Raw genomic sequence first — 19,683 nt, 5'->3', positions numbered from 1 at the left:
AGTCTAATGTCTACTCCTGAGCCTTATTTGACATATTTACTAAGTAGTAATCTAGTAATACACTATATAATAGGATATGATAGGACCTCAAGATAACCATCTCCTATTATTCATCTATGAACAAAAATAAAGTTAGTTATATTATAACCATGTAGAAACGTCATAAAAATGTTTTGAATTTGACCCAGGGAGCAACGCTGAAAGCCATTTGAAGAGAATCTAATAAGAAGAATATTTACCTCATAAATACTAGAAATTTAATCTCAACGTCCTCTACAACTTCTAATAAACTTGTGCATACAACATGCCTAAATATAAAACATTTTTCTATGCTTTGTCAGAACAGAAAAAAAGTTATAAATTTATATAACATTTTAAAGGAGCCTTGTCTAAAAAATGTCAGACGCTTTTCTATGCTATGCCAGAATATCAATAGTGAAAAGATCTATTTATATCAAAAGTTAAATGAACATTATCTATGAAGTTTATGGCTAGGGCCATAAAAGCTGGTGTCAGATTATGAAGTGCACAAACCTCATGTTAAAATTAGGTTTCTCATGTCTAATGTATAAACAACCATTTAAAATATCTAAGAAAAGGGGATATTCCACATCACATCCTTAGATTTAAAAGGAGAACACACAAATATCTTCAGGCTACAAAGTTTTAGGTAAATAGGAGGTTTAGGGTAAACTCATATGGTTTAAACTGGGTCCTCTCATTTCTACTTACAAAAATTGTTTAATATGCAGGTGCATTATAATAACTTTGGCCCTATATGGGCTAGATTACAAGTTGAGTGGTAGCTTGCGTTCGAGTATTAAAACCGGTAGAAGTAATTTTTTGCGCTTAGAGATTCTCGCTTGTATTACGAGTTGAAAGCAAAATGCTGCCCTCTAGTGTTTGCAAAGTCGCTGTAACAAATAGACTTTGAGGAGTCATGAACGCAAAATAGCATTCCCCCATAGACTTCCAAGGGCTCGAAAAAGTTGAAAAAAAATTATCGTGGTTATTTAAAAACGCAAGATAAGAAGATAATATTGCATATTTCTAAATTCAGTGTTCTGCACATAGCAGAATATGTTCTATTTATTCTTAAAGAGATATGTAAATATATATCTGATGATTTTTTACACAAACATATATTTATACATAAATATATATGTGTGTGTGTATGATTATAGGTATCAATACTGTATATACACATATATATGTATATATATATATATATATATATATATATATATATATGAATATATATTTTTAAGACACATAGAACATATGCTATGTGCATAAGACCTCATAACTTTTTATGCATTTTTTTTTAATAATTTGTATTAGATATTGTGAGTGTAACTGTACTTTGTAATGTATGTTTGATGTGTTTTGTGCACCTTTTTATGCAAGTGTAACAGTCAACCAGAGCTCTGAGGTCGCAGTAATTATTCTGGCATAAATCGCGATTGTGCTTACGCGTTCACTTTTTAGTTTCAACTTGTAATACGAGCGGAATTAAACTTATTTGCACACTGCGTCAAAAACCCGATATCACTCAAACACAAATGATAGTGCTCCACTTGTAATCTAGCCCTATATGTTTTAGTGCAGACCTGATAATAACTACAACTTCTGACTCATATGTGGATAATTATAGGGGATAAACCCATAAGAGAGGAGTGCGTCCTCTCATATCTGGTCTGAGAGCAAGATAATACATATTGATTGCACTCTACTTGAAATCTAGTGCTTGTATGCTACTTGCAAAAATGTCTAGGACACATTAAAGAAGAAATTGTGCACTAGGAGGTTTAGGTTTATAAAAGCTTTTGTGCCTCCTATAATGAACTGTTATTTACTAAACAATTTACCAATTCATGTGTTGTCACAACTGATCTAATTGCAAGAAAAGAAAAACATTGTACATTCTCCTGCATCACTGCCTCCTTATTCCAAGCCCTCAATACTGTGCTCCAATACTCTCTATACTTATGGCTTGTTAATGTCATTTTGCTCTTACAACACTTAGCCTGACATTATTTCTAATTCGCACTGACCTTATAGCTGACTTTTCCTCCCTCTCTCTCTCTCAGCTTCAGTGTCACTCCCCCTCCTTTAGATTGTCCCCAACCTATAATAGGTCACTATATATAAATGTGAATCTACTACTGATTATACAAAGTCTGAGTATCCCTCTCCATTTGTTTACAATTGTTCATGTATACCCTTAATGACAGCTGATGTACCCTGCACATTGAGTGTCTGTCTAGAGGGCATTGCCAGAGACATGCAGAAACAGTGTTGTATCACCGATGTCAGCGAGAACCGCACTTTAAAAAAAGTAGAGGGTATGTCACTGTCGTTAAGGGGTTAAGTGTTGTAGTGTTTATAATTTATCCTCACAAATGTAACCTACCGATATTGGACTTGTTAGTGTATAAATTGTAATGCACCCAATAAATGTACTGAACCTTTGTGCAGCACTGCATACGTTGCCACTTTTTAACTAACAGATGGTATTATTATTATTAATATCAGTAATAATAATAATAATGATGTGTTGAGATGTATATTTATTTAACAAAGATTTAATTTCTTTGGCATCTTATTGGAGAATGCATTGTCCCAATGAATATGAGTTAAAGATTAAATTAACATTTTTAATTTTGCATTTTTTGATTTAAGAATCTATTGGAAACTGGTTTTAAACAAAACCCACCCTGTTGTGATCACTGTTAGATAAATTATTTTTTTACTCCTGTGTTTGATATTGTTTCAGAATTATTTGATAACATGAAATCTTCTTCACCTTCATTCTGTGTTGGCTCTTTTATTGTGACATGTAATTAACTTTTAGTGCATTCAGAAACCCGTCTCCCTCAGCTGTACTGCTGTTGACATTGTTCCAATCTATTTCTGGGTAATTAAAACCTTCCCTTATTACAACCGTGGCATGAGTTGCAGTCTCCTCTGTGTGCAATAGCATTCATCCTGCCTCTATGCCACTTACGTTGTTAGGTGGTTTGTACAGGGGCATATTTTAGCCAAGGCAAACAAGGCACTTGCCTAGGGCAGCAGATTGGAGGGGGCAACACTTCTTTGTGGCTATATTTATAAGAAGCTTGCAGTTATTTTAGAAGTATTATACAGGTATATAATAGGAAATTTTACCAAAGGAGCTTACATTCTAGGGTGGTATAATAAGAGAGTGCCTATGGAGCTTACTATTTAGAGGTAACTCTGAACCTTTCATTTATTCAGCTAGCTATTGCTTTTAGTTCTGTTGGCTTTCAACACCCAGTATTGTGTTTGGGGAAATATTGTTTTAAGAAATCTGTGTGTTTATATATATATATATATATATATATATATATATATATATATATATATATATATATATATATATAAGAGCTAGGAAAGGGAGGGCACTCTCAGGATTTATATACATCAAAGTTAGTTTATTGTTTATAACAACAACATTAGAAAGTCATAAGGATAGGTCGACGTTTCGGCTTACATAGAATCCTTCATCAAGTCAGATGAACAATTCACAACGGCGACTAGCAGCCACACACAACACCACCGGTGTTATAAACAATAAACTAACTTTGATGTATATAAATCCTGAGAGTGCCCTCCCTTTCCTAGCTCTTATCTACAATCCATTGAGGATTGCACCCAGGTGCTTCATTATTAGTTGAAGCTGGAGAGCTGGAACACGTGCTAATTGTATATATATATATATATATATATATATATATATATATATATATATTTGTGTATATATATATATATATATATATATATTTATTTATATATATATATATATATAGATATATATATATATAGATATATTGCATTAATAGGTAGATATGTGTATATTTGTGTCTGTTTGTACATATATATATACTGTATGTGTGTGTGAGAGAGAGTATGTGTGTATGGTGAATATTTACTTTGGAAGTGCCAAAAAAAAAAAAAAAATGTTACTCTCTGAGCAAAGGATATTATGGCCAAAAAAGGCCAAATTCTTGGAGGGTGGGGGAGGGGGGTGGCTGCAGAATTTTGAGTGCCTAGGGCAGCATAAACCCTACACACCACTGGGCTTGTAATATTTTCCTTACAAGATTTTTGTGATTTTACTCCCACTGTTTATTTCAACCTACAATAGCCTATATTACAAGTGGAGCACAAAATGGAAACAGTTAAGTGCATTAACATTGCTAGAGCACATTCCTTACTGCTTCCACTTTTGTGCTCATATTACAAGCGTAAAGCTATTTTTATTAGGCATGTGCATTCGGCTGTTTTGTTAGCTGCGGAATGTGGAAGAACGCAGCTGTTTGTGGCATGCGGCACTTTTCTGAGCTGGATTTCTTTTTGTGAAATTGCAACACACTAACACACTGGATTTGCACAGATATTAGTGTACTGCACTTTCATAAGAAGAAATCTGGCTCCAAAAAGAGCCGAATGCCGCAAGCAGCCGCCTTCTAATGAAACTGGTGGATGCACATGCCTAATTGTTATAGATTTGGTGCTAATCTATTGCGCACTAACATTTGCATGTCAGATAATGCTTATACTGCTAAAATATTTATCATATTTTCTAGGAAAACAAATACTATGCTGCAGAGTGTAGAATGGAGGAACGTATGAATGTGAGAATCTGAAGAGACATTAAAGATGATTTTGTATATATGCATCATGTATATATCAGCAATTAAGCACAGGATTGAAAAAGATCTGTATATAAAATAAGGGTCAGATTACGAGTGGAGCGGTATTTAATGCTTTTAACGCTCGTGTGCTAACTTTGCTAGAAGTAAGCTTTTTTTGGATGTCAGGTAGGGCTAGTATTACAAGTGGAAAGTAAAAAGTTTCACTTGTGTGTTAACCCGATACGCGCAAAAAGCCAAACACACGGCTAGATTACGAGTTTTGTGTTATAGCAGAGTTATCAGGTTATAACGCTGCTTTTTCACTACCGCTGCTATTACGAGTCTTGCAGGTTTAGGGGCACCACACACTTTTTTGGCCTTACCGCAAATCAACTTACGCAAATTGCGTAAAGTCTTTCTTCAATGGGATTTTCATAGCGCTGATATTACAAGCTTTTCCTGGGAGGCCAAAAAGTGAGCGGTACAACCTATACCGCCAAGATTCGTAACGCATTCTAAAGTCAGTAGTTATGAGTTTTACACTACAAAGCTGTAGCATAAAACTCATAACTAAAGTGCTAAAAAGTATACTAACACCCATAAACTACCTATTAACCCCTAAACCGAGGCTCTCCCGCATCGCAAACACTATAATAAAATTATTAACCCCTAATCTGCCGCTCCGGACATTGCTGCTACTATAATAAGCATATTAACCCCTAAACTGACGGCGCTCCCGCATCGCAAACACTAGTTAAATATTAATAACCCCTAATCTGCCGCCCCTAACATCGCCGCTACCTATCTACATTTATTAACCGATAATCTGCCACCCCCAACATCGCCGCCACTATACTAAAGTTATTAACCACTAAACCTAAGTCTAACCCTAACACACACTAACTTAAATATAATTAAATCTAAATCAAACCTACTATTAATAACTAAATAATATTTTTTTAACCCTTGGAGTGCTAATGACGGCTCTGAGCAGTCACAGAGTTTCTCACTCTGGTGCTAATGATGGCTCAGAGCCGTCATGAGCACTCTCCCACCTTGAGGGAGATATGAGGGCTCCTAACGGCTCCTACCCCGGCGATCGTGCCTGTAAAGTGACAGGCATCGCCGGGGCTTCAAGTGATGCGCGGTTACGTCACGCGCAATGACTTGATGATGTCACCGCGCAACTTTATTTATACTTAACAATGTAAAGTATAGGAGGAGGGGGCATGCTGCTTAGAAGTCTGTATCTCAGGCATCTAAGCAGCTACAGACCTCCAAGACCCACTGTTGGAAAGGTAATCGCATAACCTTTCCAACAGTGTAAGTCTTTCAAAAATTTAAAAAATTAAAAAAACCTTAGAAAATATTAGCACCCTGGTGGGAAAGTGCTTAGCACTCAAAGGGTTAAAAATAAATACTTACCTATAAAATAAACCCTAAGCTAGCTACAATATAACTAATAGTTACATTGTATCTAGCTTAGGGTTTTTGTTTTTTTACAGGCACATTTGTATTTATTTTAACTAGGTAGAATAGTTACTAAATAGTTATTAACTATTTAATAACTACCTAGTTAAAATAAATACAAATTTACCTGTAAAATAAAACCTAACCTGCCTTACACTAACACCTAACCTTACACTACAATTAAATACAATTACCTAAATTAAATTAAATTACCTAAATTACAAAAACAAACAAACACTAAATTACACAAAATAAAAAACAAATTACAAGATATTTAAACTAATTAGACCTAATCTAATAGCCCTATCAAAATAAAAAAGCCCCTCCACAATAAAAAAAAAACCCTAGCCTAAACTAAACTACCAATAGCCCTTAAAAGGGTCTTTTGCGGAGCAAAATATATAAGCTCTTTTACCTGTAAAAAAAAATACAAACAACCCCCCAACAGTAAAACCCACCACCCACACAGCCAACCCCCCAAATAAAACCCTAACTAAAAAAACCTAAGCTCCCCATTGCCCTGAAAAGGGCATTTGGATGGGCATTGCCCTTAAAAGGGCATTTAGCTCTATTGCAGCCCAAAGCCCTAACCTAAAAATAAACCCCCCCCAATAAACCCTAAAAAAAAAACTAACACTAACCCCTGAAGATCCACTAACAGTTTTGAAGAGCCGACATCCATCCTCAATGAAGCAGCAAGAATTCCTCAATGAAGCCGGGAGAAGTCTTCATTCAAGCCGGGAGAAGTGGTACTCCAGACGGGCAGAAGTCTTCATCCAGACGGCATCTTCTATCTTCATTCATCCGGCGCAGAGCGGGTTCATCTTAAAGACATCCGACGCGGAGCATCCTCTTCTTCCGACGACTACCCGACGAATGAAGGTTCCTTTAAGTGATGTCATCCAAGATGGCGACCTTAGATTCTGATTGGCTGATAGAAATCTATCAGCCAATCGGAATTAAGGTTGAAAAAATCCTATTGGCTGATGCAATCAGCCAATAGGATTGAACTTCAATCCTATTGGCTGATCCAATCAGCCAATAGGATTAAGCTCACATTCTATTGGCTGATTGAATAGAATGCAATCTCAATCCTATTGGCTGATAGGATCAGCCAATAGGATTGAAGTTCAATCCTATTGTCTGATTGCATCAGCCAATAGGATTTTTTCAACCTTAATTCTGATTGGCAGCCAATCAGAATCTAAGGGACGCTATCTTGGATGACGTCACTTAAAGGAACCTTCATTCTTCGGGTAGTCGTCGGAAGAAGAGGATGCTCCGCGCCGGATGTCTTGAAGATGGACCCGCTCCGCGCCGGATGGATGAAGATAGAAGATGCTGTCTGGATGAAGACTTCTGCCTGTCTGGCTATTGTTCAGGACTATTGTTCTTCTAATGTTGTCTGGTGCTTCTCTGTCCATTATGAATTCCACCTGATCAGGGTGCACCAGTCTTGGGAGTATGGTCTTAAGTCTGTTGGCCAAAATTTTTGTTAGGATTTTAATGTCCTGATTAATCAGAGAGATAGGTCTGTAACTCTGGCATAATTTGGGTTCTTCCCCGGTTTAGGTATAACTATAATTTTAGCCCTAAGGATATCCTCTGGAATATCAACCCTCTGCATAATGTTGTTACATAATTTTTGAAGGTATGGGATAAGGGTAGGTTTGAACAACATGTAATATTCGCCTGGGAAGCCATCCGGCCCAGTTGCTTTTCCTGACTTAAGCTCTCTAATGACATTGTTAATCTCTTCCCTTGTTATGTCATATAGTGTTACATAATATGTTGCAAACGTATCTCCTGCGGGTTTGAGGTCTGTGTCCCATCCGGCAGTTGTAGGACTGGGATAGAATGTGACTTTGTTCTCTCTCTTAATTTGTGGGCTAAGTATTTATCCGGTTTATTAGAATAGAGGAAATAATTTGCTTTTAATTTTAGGGTCGCTTTCACCGCTGAGTTATTTAAAATGTTTGCTAACAGATTTCGTTTGGTTTGAAGCAATTTAAATATGGCCACAGAGGAAGTTTGTTTATGTTGTTCTAAAGACTGTATTTCTGTTTGGAGCTTGTCAATAGAGTTGTGTGTCTGTTTAATGAGTCTGGCTTTTTCTTTCATCAGTAGGCCTCTTAAAAATGTCTTATGGGCTGCCCACAGAGAAATTGGATTATCTGTGTAGTGTTCATTATGTTGCCAATATTCCCTCATGGACTTCAGTATTTTGCTAAGTGTTTGGTCATTCTATAGAGTATAAGGGTCAAAAGTCCATGAGCGATGTCGTTGTGTTTTGATAATACCAGTCATCTTTATTTGGACCACGGAATGGTCAGACCACACACAGGGGAGTATTTCCGAATGAGTTATATTTGGAATCAGTGTCTGGCTAACCAACACATAATCCAATCTTGAATATGAGTTGTGAGCATAAGAGTAGAAAGTATGGTCGGTTGTAAGCCCATACAAGTACTCCCAAGTGTCAATAACATTATGGACCGCTAATGAGTTTAGTATGGATTTGGAGATTCAGTTTTGTCTGTGCTGTTTATTAGACAGTTTGGCTCCTCCAGTATTGGAGTGTGGCATCAGAGAGATATTGAAATCTCCTGCTAATATTATTCGTGATTGGGACCATTGAGTTAACAGATGTGAGACTTGGTGAAAAAAAGTGTGTTTTTTTCGTTTGGGGTGTACACATTACACAAGGTGATCGGAGTAATCAAAAAACAAGAGTCTGGACTAAGTCTAACCCTCTTAGCCTCTCTAAATAAGACTGATATCTCCCTACTCAGTCCAATAAAGAATACAAAAACTTGGGTGTAAGAGAGGCGCTGTATGAACAGCTGAGAGAACCAACAATAGCTAAAAAAGTTTAAATAAAAATATCTCAATATGTATAATACAGTGTATCGTAAAATTAGATATATATCAATATGTATAATAAACAAACATAGAAAGGGATGATATAAGCTAGTTTAATAAAAAACAATAATAAATAACAATAGTAAGTTGTGGCCACAACTAAATAAAATGATGAAGAAAAATTAGCAGCATAGATTTACAATTCACAAATCAAAACGCTATTAATTAACTATGACGGTTCAGCGATGTAATATCACTTAGATAAGGTGCAATACTAAGCCTCCTGTAAGTAAATAAAACTGAAATAGTTGGCTTGTAATTTCTCCGATAATGTCCGTATGTGATTTAAAACTGGTGAGTTAGGGTATCCTTTGTGAATGAAATAGTCCCATTGAAAGTGTGTAGGCAAATTCCTATTGCGTGTACTGAGTTGAGCTTCGTGAGTTGAAGTGAGTGAGAGACAGGGCAATCAGCTGTTTTGCCGTACTGTGTTAAAGTGCAAGTGATAGATAGTTCTTTGTTAAGTGAACTGGTAGATACGTGAATTTCTTTGAATTAACTTCTTTGCAAAAAAGTGACAAATTTTCTTATTTAAGAATATTTTATCAATGTGATATTTATAAAATGTTCAATGTGAATCTTCAGCTGTATGACAGGCTTATTAGCTGCGCTCCCCGGCCAGCGTATGTGTGTAAATGCGTGGCGGAAGTACTCACAGCTGCTTCACTGTCTTGTAACAGCACTGAATCCTTTCTAGTTGCCGTTCGGCTGTTCCGTTGAAAGAATGGACAATGGTCTCCTTGATCTTCCTGGATCCTCCTGGATCTTTCCTGGGTACTATCGATAGATGATGGGTGACAATGGAAAGTGTAAACAGACTCCACAGCTTCCTATCTACGCGTTTCAGCACTATGAGTACCTTTATCAAGAATGTTTTCGTGGAGTCAGAATGTTCCTTTTAAATGGTTCTCATAACCCGTATGTAAGACCCGTATGTTAGTAATGGGTCCTAGAGGTTCTCGGCTTTAGATATATTGTATCAAAGTGTTTTACAGAGTATCCAGTACCAAGCAAAGTAGTCTATCTGCAGATAGACTACTTTGCTTGGTACTGGATACTCTGTAAAACACTTTGATACAATATATCTAAAGCCGAGAACCTCTAGGACCCATTACTAACATACGGGTCTTACATACGGGTTATGAGAACCATTTAAAAGGAACATTCTGACTCCACGAAAACATTCTTGATAAAGGTACTCATAGTGCTGAAATGCGTAGATAGGAAGCTGTGGAGTCTGTTTACACTTTCAATTGTCACCCATCATCTATCGATAGTACCCAGGAAAGATCCAGGAGGATCCAGGAAGATCAAGGAGACCATTGTCCATTCTTTCAACGGAACAGCCGAACGGCAACTAGAAAGGATTCAGTGCTGTTACAAGACAGTGAAGCAGCTGTGAGTACTTCCGCCACGCATTTACACACATACGCTGGCCGGGGAGCGCAGCTAATAAGCCTGTCATACAGCTGAAGATTCACATTGAACATTTTATAAATATCACATTGATAAAATATTCTTAAATAAGAAAATTTGTCACTTTTTTGCAAAGAAGTTAATTCAAAGAAATTCACGTATCTACCAGTTCACTTAACAAAGAACTATCTATCACTTGCACTTTAATACAGTACGGCAAAACAGCTGATTGCCCTGTCTCTCACTCACTTCAACTCACGAAGCTCAACTCAGTACACGCAATAGGAATTTGCCTACACACTTTCAATGGGACTATTTCATTCACAAAGGATACCCTAACTCACCAGTTTTAAATCACATACGGACATTATCGGAGAAATTACAAGCCAACTATTTCAGTTTTATTTACTTACAGGAGGCTTAGTATTGCACCTTATCTAAGTGATATTACATCGCTGAACCGTCATAGTTAATTAATAGCGTTTTGATTTGTGAATTGTAAATCTATGCTGCTAATTTTTCTTCATCATTTTATTTAGTTGTGGCCACAACTTACTATTGTTATTTATTATTGTTTTTTATTAAACTAGCTTATATCATCCCTTTCTATGTTTGTTTATTATACATATTGATATATATCTAATTTTACGATACACTGTATTATACATATTGAGATATTTTTATTTAAACTTTTTTAGCTATTGTTGGTTCTCTCAGCTGTTCATACAGCGCCTCTCTTACACCCAAGTTTTTGTACAAGGTGATCGGAGTGTTCTGTACTCTGCCTCTCACTATCAGGTATCTACCCTCCAGGTCCCTAATAACCTCCTCAGTCGCGAATTGTAAGGATTCATGTATAAGTATCAAAACACCTTTTTTCTTGTGGTCTCTGGTGGTGGAAATGAAGGGGAAAATGTCTGTCCCAGTATTTGGGGATTAAATCATGTTTCTTGTAAGTATATTACTTTTGCTTTTAGTTTTTTATATTGATTTAGAGCTGTCTTACGTTTTATATCTGTATTCAGACCCCTCACATTATGTATGAGGATTATCAGTTTAGAGGTCATAACATGTGGGTGGATATCTTGCTTAGTATCAGATCTAGTTTACTGTGATAAACCCCCTGAACTCTTCAACCATTTTTCTGTAATGTTGTGTGTGTAGGACTTGACCCTTGTTCCCTCGACTTAAAGAATGCTTGAGAGACACCAATGACCAGATTAACCACATTCAAACAGAAACAGAACATCAAACATTTAACATAATAACATAACAACAGGTACAATACCTGAATTTTGGGTGATTGCATTGAAATGTAGTTAAAATAAAGGAAAACAAATACTATGCTGCAGAGTGTAGAATGGAGGAACGTATGAATGTGAGAATCTGAAGAGACATTAAAGATGATTTTGTATATATGCATCATGTATATATCAGCAATTAAGCACAGTATTGAAAAAGATCTGTATATAAAATAAGGGTCAGATTACGAGTGGAGCGGTATTTAATGCTTTTAACGCTCGTGTGCTAACTTTGCTAGAAATAAGCTTTTTTTGGATGTCAGGTAGGGCTAGTATTACAAGTGGAAAGTAAAAAGTTTCACTTGTGTGCTAACCCGATACGCGCAAAAAGCCAAACACACGGCTAGATTACGAGTTTTGCGTTATAGCAGAGTTATCAGGTTATAACGCTGCTATTACGAGTCTTGCAGGTTTAGGGGCACCGCACACTTTTTTGGCCTTACCGCAAATCAACTTACGCAAATTGCGTAAAGTCTTTCTTCAATGGGATTTTCATAGCGCTGATATTACAAGCTTTTCCTGGGAGGCCAAAAAGTGAGCGGTACAACCTATACCGCCAAGATTCGTAACGCATTCTAAAGTCAGTAGTTATGAGTTTTACACTACAAAGCTGTAGCATAAAACTCATAACTAAAGTGCTAAAAAGTATACTAACACCCATAAACTACCTATTAACCCCTAAACCGAGGCTCTCCCGCATCGCAAACACTATAATAAAATTATTAACCCCTAATCTGCCGCTCCGGACATTGCTGCTACTATAATAAGCATATTAACCCCTAAACTGACGGCGCTCCCGCATCGCAAACACTAGTTAAATATTAATAACCCCTAATCTGCCACCCCTAACATCGCCGCTACCTATCTACATTTATTAACCGATAATCTGCCACCCCCAACATCGCCGCCACTATACTAAAGTTATTAACCACTAAACCTAAGTCTAACCCTAACACACACTAACTTAAATATAATTAAATCTAAATCAAACCTACTATTAATAACTAAATAATATTTTTTTAACCCTTGGAGTGCTAATGACGGCTCTGAGCAGTCACATAGTTTCTCACTCTGGTGCTAATGATGGCTCAGAGCCGTCATGAGCACTCTCCACCTTGAGGGAGATATGAGGGCTCCTAACTGCTCCTACCCCGGCGATCGTGCCTGTAAAGTGACAGGCATCGCCGGGGCTTCAAGTGTTGCGCGGTTACGTCACGCGCAATGACTTGATGATGTCACCGCGCAACTTTATTTATACTTAACAATGTTAAGTATAGGAGGAGGGGGCATGCTGCTTAGAAGTCTGTATCTCAGGCATCTAAGCAGCTACAGACCTCCAAGACCCACTGTTGGAAAGGTAATCGCATAACCTTTCCAACAGTGTAAGTCTTTCAAAAATTTAAAAAATTAAAAAAACCTTAGAAAATATTAGCACCCTGGTGGGAAAGTGCTTAGCACTCAAAGGGTTAAAAATAAATACTTACCTATAAAATAAACCCTAAGCTAGCTACAATATAACTAATAGTTACATTGTATCTAGCTTAGGGTTTTGTTTTTTTACAGGCACATTTGTATTTATTTTAACTAGGTAGAATAGTTACTAAATAGTTATTAACTATTTAATAACTACCTATCTAAAATAAATACAAATTTACCTGTAAAATAAAACCTAACCTGCCTTACACTAACACCTAACCTTACACTACAAATAAAGATGACTGGTATTATCAAAACACAACGACATCGCTCATGGACTTTTGACCCTTATACTCTAAAGAATGACCAAACACTTAGCAAAATACTGAAGTCCATAAAATAAACATTAACTATATAGTGCAAAATTAAATATAAACTAGAATATCTAATTAGTAACAGAGATTACTTAAACTGAAGCCTCCTGTGCCATATTGAAGGGGGTGCCTTTTTCTTCACCAGAGGCTGTAAACAGCTTCCCCAACCCCCCCACCACAGTTTCTCCCAGCTTCTGAACTGTGTCCTTAGATGTGTCTCAATATTGTCCTGGATGAGTGAGAACTTAAGTCTGGACACAATCATTCACAAGCCCTTGATCTGAAAGCAACCAAGAGGTTATTACTATGCCTAGATAAACAGCCTAATGAACTAGCAGAACCCTGGTTCACTGCTGAGACCTGGAGAACATCTTAATTAACAATAGTCATACTCATCTGTCTAGAAGGCCCCCAGAAAGATGAGATAGGTCCAAAAGTGTTCTTATTTCCAATCTTGGTCAGAGATCTCTCATTTTGGTTTCTTCTTTGTAACCCTGCTCCACTTGGTTTTCATACTACTGTTTCCCCGTTGTGGAGCAAGGTCTCCTCCAGTTTCTCGGGCCGTTGTAGGTGGGTCTGTTACTTCCAGAGAAAGGTATGAGCAAATTTCTGGGATGTCCTGCTGGTTCTTTATCGACAATATCTTGTTTTCGTGGGAGATGTTTAGGGCAAATGGGAATCCCCAACGATAGGTAATCTGACTCTTCCATAGCAGCTGGGTGAGCGATCTCAGTGCACCTCTTCTTTGTAGCGTTCTAACACAGAGGTCCTGATAAAACTGGACTACTGTGCCTTGGAACTTAAACATCAGATTCTTTCTAGCAGCCTGGAGGACAGCCTCCCTTTCTGGGAAACGCCACATTTTGACAATGACATCTCTCGGCGGTAATCTCCTCTCGGCTTAGCTTTAAGGGCCCTATGCACTCTCTCCATTTGAAAGCTGTCATCATCTGACTGGCCTATTATGACCTGGAATAGCTGCCTGAGGTAATTTTGCAATTCTGGCTGTGTTATGGTTTCTGGGATGCCTTTGATTCGTATATTACTTCTCTGAGAGCGGTTTTTCAAATCCTCCATCTTGTCTTGGAGCTCCTCTAATTCCTGCTGGTGTGTGACAACTTGGTGAAATAGATTGCTAATGTTTTTGTCTCTAGAGGTTTCACTGTCCTCCAAGGTTGAGACTCTTGTGCCGAGCTCTTGAATTTCCTGCTTAATTTCCCCCAGGCTACTAGTTACAGTTGATTGGATTGTGTCCATTTTTTCCCACATTTTTTCAAAATTTGCCGCTATGTCCTGTTTTGAAACCAACGATTTAATATCAGCTTTAGTGGCTGGCGTGGAATCATCCTCATTTGCTTGTGGGCTATACTCATATGCTGTGTCTTCTTCCATATCTGCCTCTGGATTGTTGGGTATTGTTCCCCCTTTGGAGGGTTTAAAAAAAAATACTAGCTGTGGCAGATTTCCCTGTCATGGCAGTTCTTAGTGGCTTTCTGGCTGACATATTAAGCGAATCAATAGGGCTGTTTGCCCAAAAAGGGGTTACAGTATTCGCTCAATTATCTTAATAGTGCACCAAATGGGGGGCAATGTTGATCTACAGACAGTTAATGCGTGTGTCTCCCTGCATTGTAAATTGTCTGATTTAGTTGATCTTGCCTTAAGAGCATTCTACTTCATTGGGGGCAGTTCAGAAGATATTAATTAAATGAATAAGGTAACCCCCTGCTCCTTCGCTGCTCGTTTGTATGCCAACATGGTAGGCATTCCTTTGCATCCCCTGAGGTGTCGCCTAACATTGTGGCCGCAGCAAGTGTTAATTAGGCGCTTGTTTTATAAGTGCCTGTCGCCAAATGTCCCAGCTACCCATTGTCAGTGTGGAGTTGAAGTCTGTAGCCCTTATTTATGTGTGATCTGTACTTGTTTCCAAAACATGCAGGCTTACCGTGTCAGTTTTAGTGTCTCTGGATAGACGGTGAATACCCCACACTGACTTTCAAGATGGCGCCGTCATGCTGCCTCTCAGAGCTTGACATTGTTAGTTTAGCTCATTCCCATGACACCGCACTACCAATCTTGTTTTACAGGCTCCTATAGCAGTCCGGGGCTGGTATCCACTCTTCAGGATAAGTTTTAGACACTTTTATTAAGCTTAACAGCTCTCTATTATGCGGTTTGCACGGAGCAGTCTGATTATGCGACCATCTCCGTCTCTGTATTTTTGATGTGTTTTGTGACACTTTTTTGCTTCGTGAAACAGTCAACCAGAAATTGAAGGTCGCAATATCTCGACGCGTGTTAAATTCAATTGCGCTCAAGCAATCGTAGCTACTTTCAACTTGCAATATGAACGCTACATCTGATGCACACAAACAACATTTTTAATTTGTTAGCATCAAGTGCATGGGTTTTGCTAATTAAGAACATTCTAGGAATAAACCACCAGAAAACTCTGTTTAATATGTTTAACTTTTTTTCCCTTGATTGTGTTCAGTTAGGGCTAGGTATAAATAGATTTGTGTGCTGCTCTAAGCAATCACTGTGTAGAATATAGCTAGGTCAGGGACAATAGAAGAACTACTCAAGAGAGGGCCCTGGTGCAATTTGTTTGGGCCTCCACTAAAGGTAACTCAGTAGTAAGAAATAGTAATAATATATGTGCTGCTCTGTATTATGAGATGAAATAGATCGATAAATAGATAGACCTGCATTTTGCACTAATGAAAATCTCCCCTGTATTAGGATTGTACACCTTATGAATATCTACAGCTTGCTACTATGGGCCCCCTCAGCACTTAGTCCCTGGTGCCTCTGCACCTGCTGCCACAGTGGTAGTTCTGCCCCTGGTGACAGAAGCTGAATTTGTATAATAATAATGAACATATATTGCAGTTTTGTTATAGTTTAATTATTAAATATTTCAAGTTGGATTTTCATTTAAGTTTAATGTCCCTTTTGTTTTCTGGAAATTGTGGTGGTGCAACCTAAAAATAATACTATGAAACTTATACAGCCCGCTCCTGCATACAGTGAGCTCCAGGGCCAGACTGGGGAAAAAAAGCAGCCCTTGAAGCTTTGGAGACCAGCCCTATTTTCTATTGAGTCAAAAGAATACGCACAACTGATTTTTCTCAAAGGGTAATGAATGGGATTCTCCTCCCCACATTTTGTTTCAGAATTAAAATATATAAGTTTCTATTTAATAAAAGTGCCAGATTGTTGTTATATAGGCACCCTACAACCCAAGTGCATCTTTTAATCACTCATTTAAATTGTAGCTTTTCAGCCCCAGCTGCTGCAGCCCACCGGGAAATCTCCTGGTATCCTGGTAGGCCAATCCAGCCTTGGTGAGTGTACATAATTGAAAACCAGTAACCATATGTACAACAGGTCAAAGGATTTGGGCAAGGAACCTAATTAAATTCTGATGCTCAAATGTGACTATAATAACATCCAAATGTACTTTTGTGCAAATGTTCATCCAGGTACACCCTATCCTATGTAAATGTAGAAAGTGACATTAAAAATAACAAGCTCTAAATGTTTTTCAGCAGGAACACGATCACAATATTTATCCATCATTAGCTGACAGGCTCTCCAAATGTTCCTTGTTGCAACACCAGAGTATAACTTATTGAGTATGAGAGGGAAACTAAAATACATTAAAGGGACAGTAAAGATGAACCTAAACTTTAATGGTATAGATAAAGCATGCAAATTCAAACTTTCCAATGTATTCCTGTTTAAAATTTGCTTTGTTCTCTTGCTGTCTTTGCATCAGCAATGCACTAATGGGAGCTAGCTAAACACAATGCATTGAGTGAGTGCATTGATGTAACTGTGCTTTCCTAGGTTTGCTCTTTAACAAAGGACACCAAGAGACCAATGCAAGTTTTATAATAGAAGCAAACTGGAAAGTTGTGAAAATCGCACGTTGTATCTGAATCATGAAAGTTTAATTGTTGAAATTGTCTGTTTCTTCTTGATTTGGGAGATGATTTTTTACATGGACAACATTTTTAAAAAAATGCTCTAAGTGTTAAGATAAATGAAAATTATGAATATGTCAAATATACCTTGGTGGTGATACTAGTGAAGATGGCTAAAAAAGATTCAAGATAATTCACCAATTGGGATGAGCTGGTGATTATTTACGTATGTGGTTAGTCAGTGTGTATGTTTAAAGACTCTGTGGTATTATACATGACAGAGGCAGAAGTTATAAATTAGAGGGAAAAAACCCACTAGTATAGTTGCTAGGATATTGTGAAGATAGAATAATAAACTATACAAATATACTGATATAGAACAGTTCTGCAAGATGACCTTTGGCAACTTATTGGAATAACAATGCCATCAATGATTAGAAATACAGATAGAATAACATATTTTGCTGAAATGGGAGTTTGAAAATATAGAATGAATCATAGAATGCAGAAAGTACATGACAATGGTGAGCCAAGGATAATTTACAGCGATAACAAGAAAAAGAATAAAACTATAATGAGTGATTCTCTCATACTTAGATCAATTTATATGAGATACTTTCTAAGTCAGAGTATCATAAAAGTCTAATTTGAAATGTACAGCACTGAATTTCATACACTGATGCCCGCTTTAACCTATTAGACTTTGCCATGCAAAACCTTGTACGTTGAGTGTTTTTTTACTTCCTGTTCTATGACATTTCAATTCATTAAAAGCACAGCAATTTAAAGGGACAGTAAGGCCAACATTAAACTTTCATGTTTTAGAGTCCACACTTTTAAACAATTTTAAATTTATGTCTGTTCTAAAATTTGCTTTGTTCTCTTTTTATCCATTGTTGAAGAATAAGCCAAGGTAGGCCAGTAGGAACTTAGCAGAGTGCACCTGTCTTTATTAATCTATGGCCTAGATATTCATATCATAGCCCTGTTCTAAGAATAGCGCATCGTTTTAGATTGCAAGTTTATGGTAAAATAGAAAATGTTAGCGCAGCCAAAAAAAATATTTAGTGAACCCTATATTGTGAATCGATAGAGCAAGGCACCCTGACATTGCTTAAGACTATTTTCATGCTTCACTTGTAATCTAGGCCTATGGAAACAGTGTATAACATTACTGCAAAAATTGTTGCAAACAATGCTGCCATAGAGTAATAAAACATGTGCATGTTTCAGAGCTCCTATGAACTTACCTTGGCTTACTCTTCAACAAGGGATCCAAAGCAAATTGGAGAATATATGTAATTTAAAAAGTTGTTTAAAATTGCACACTCTGTCTGAATCATGAACAATATACTTAGGCTATGCAAAAGGAAAACTTGCGGCTAGATTACGAGTTGTGCGTTAGGGTTAAAAAGCAGCGTTGAGAGGTCCCAAAGCTGCTTTTTAACACCCGCTGGTATTACGAGTCTTGCAGGTACAGGTGTACCGCTCACTTTTTTAGCCAGACTCGGAAATACCGCAAATCCACTTACGTCAATTGAGTATCCTATATTTTCAATGGGACTTGCATAGCGCCGGTATTACAAGTCTGACAAAAAGTGAGTGGTACACCCTCTCCTGTCAAGCCTGGTACCGCATTTAAAAGTCAGTAGTTAAGAGTTTTACACTACAACCCCATAGCATAAAACTCTTAACTAAAGTGCTAAAAAGTACACTAACACCCATAAACTACCTATTAACCCATAAACTGAGGCCCCCCACATCGCAAACACTAAAATACATTTTTTAACCCCTAATCTGCCGAACCGGACATCGCCGCCCCTATAATAAACATATTAACCCCTAAACCGCCACACTCCTGCCTCGCAAACACTATTTAAATATTATTAACCCCTAATCTGCCTGCCCTAACATTGCCGCCACCTACCTACATTTATTAACCCTGAATCTGCCGCCCCCAACGTCGTTAAATGTATTAACCCCTAAACCTATGTCTAACCCTAACCCCCCCTAACTTAAATATAATTTAAATAAATATAAATAAAATGAATACAATTCACTAAATTATTCCTATTTAAATACACTAAATACAATTAATTACAATTCAAAAAAAATTATCTAAAGTTCGAAAAAAAAAACCACTAAATTACAGAAAATAATAAAATAATTACAAGATTTCTAAACTAATTACACGTAC

Source organism: Bombina bombina, chromosome 4, assembly GCF_027579735.1.
Source record: "Bombina bombina isolate aBomBom1 chromosome 4, aBomBom1.pri, whole genome shotgun sequence".
NCBI classification, from domain to species: Eukaryota; Metazoa; Chordata; class Amphibia; order Anura; family Bombinatoridae; genus Bombina; species Bombina bombina.
Note: the sequence above shows the minus strand (reverse complement) of the source record.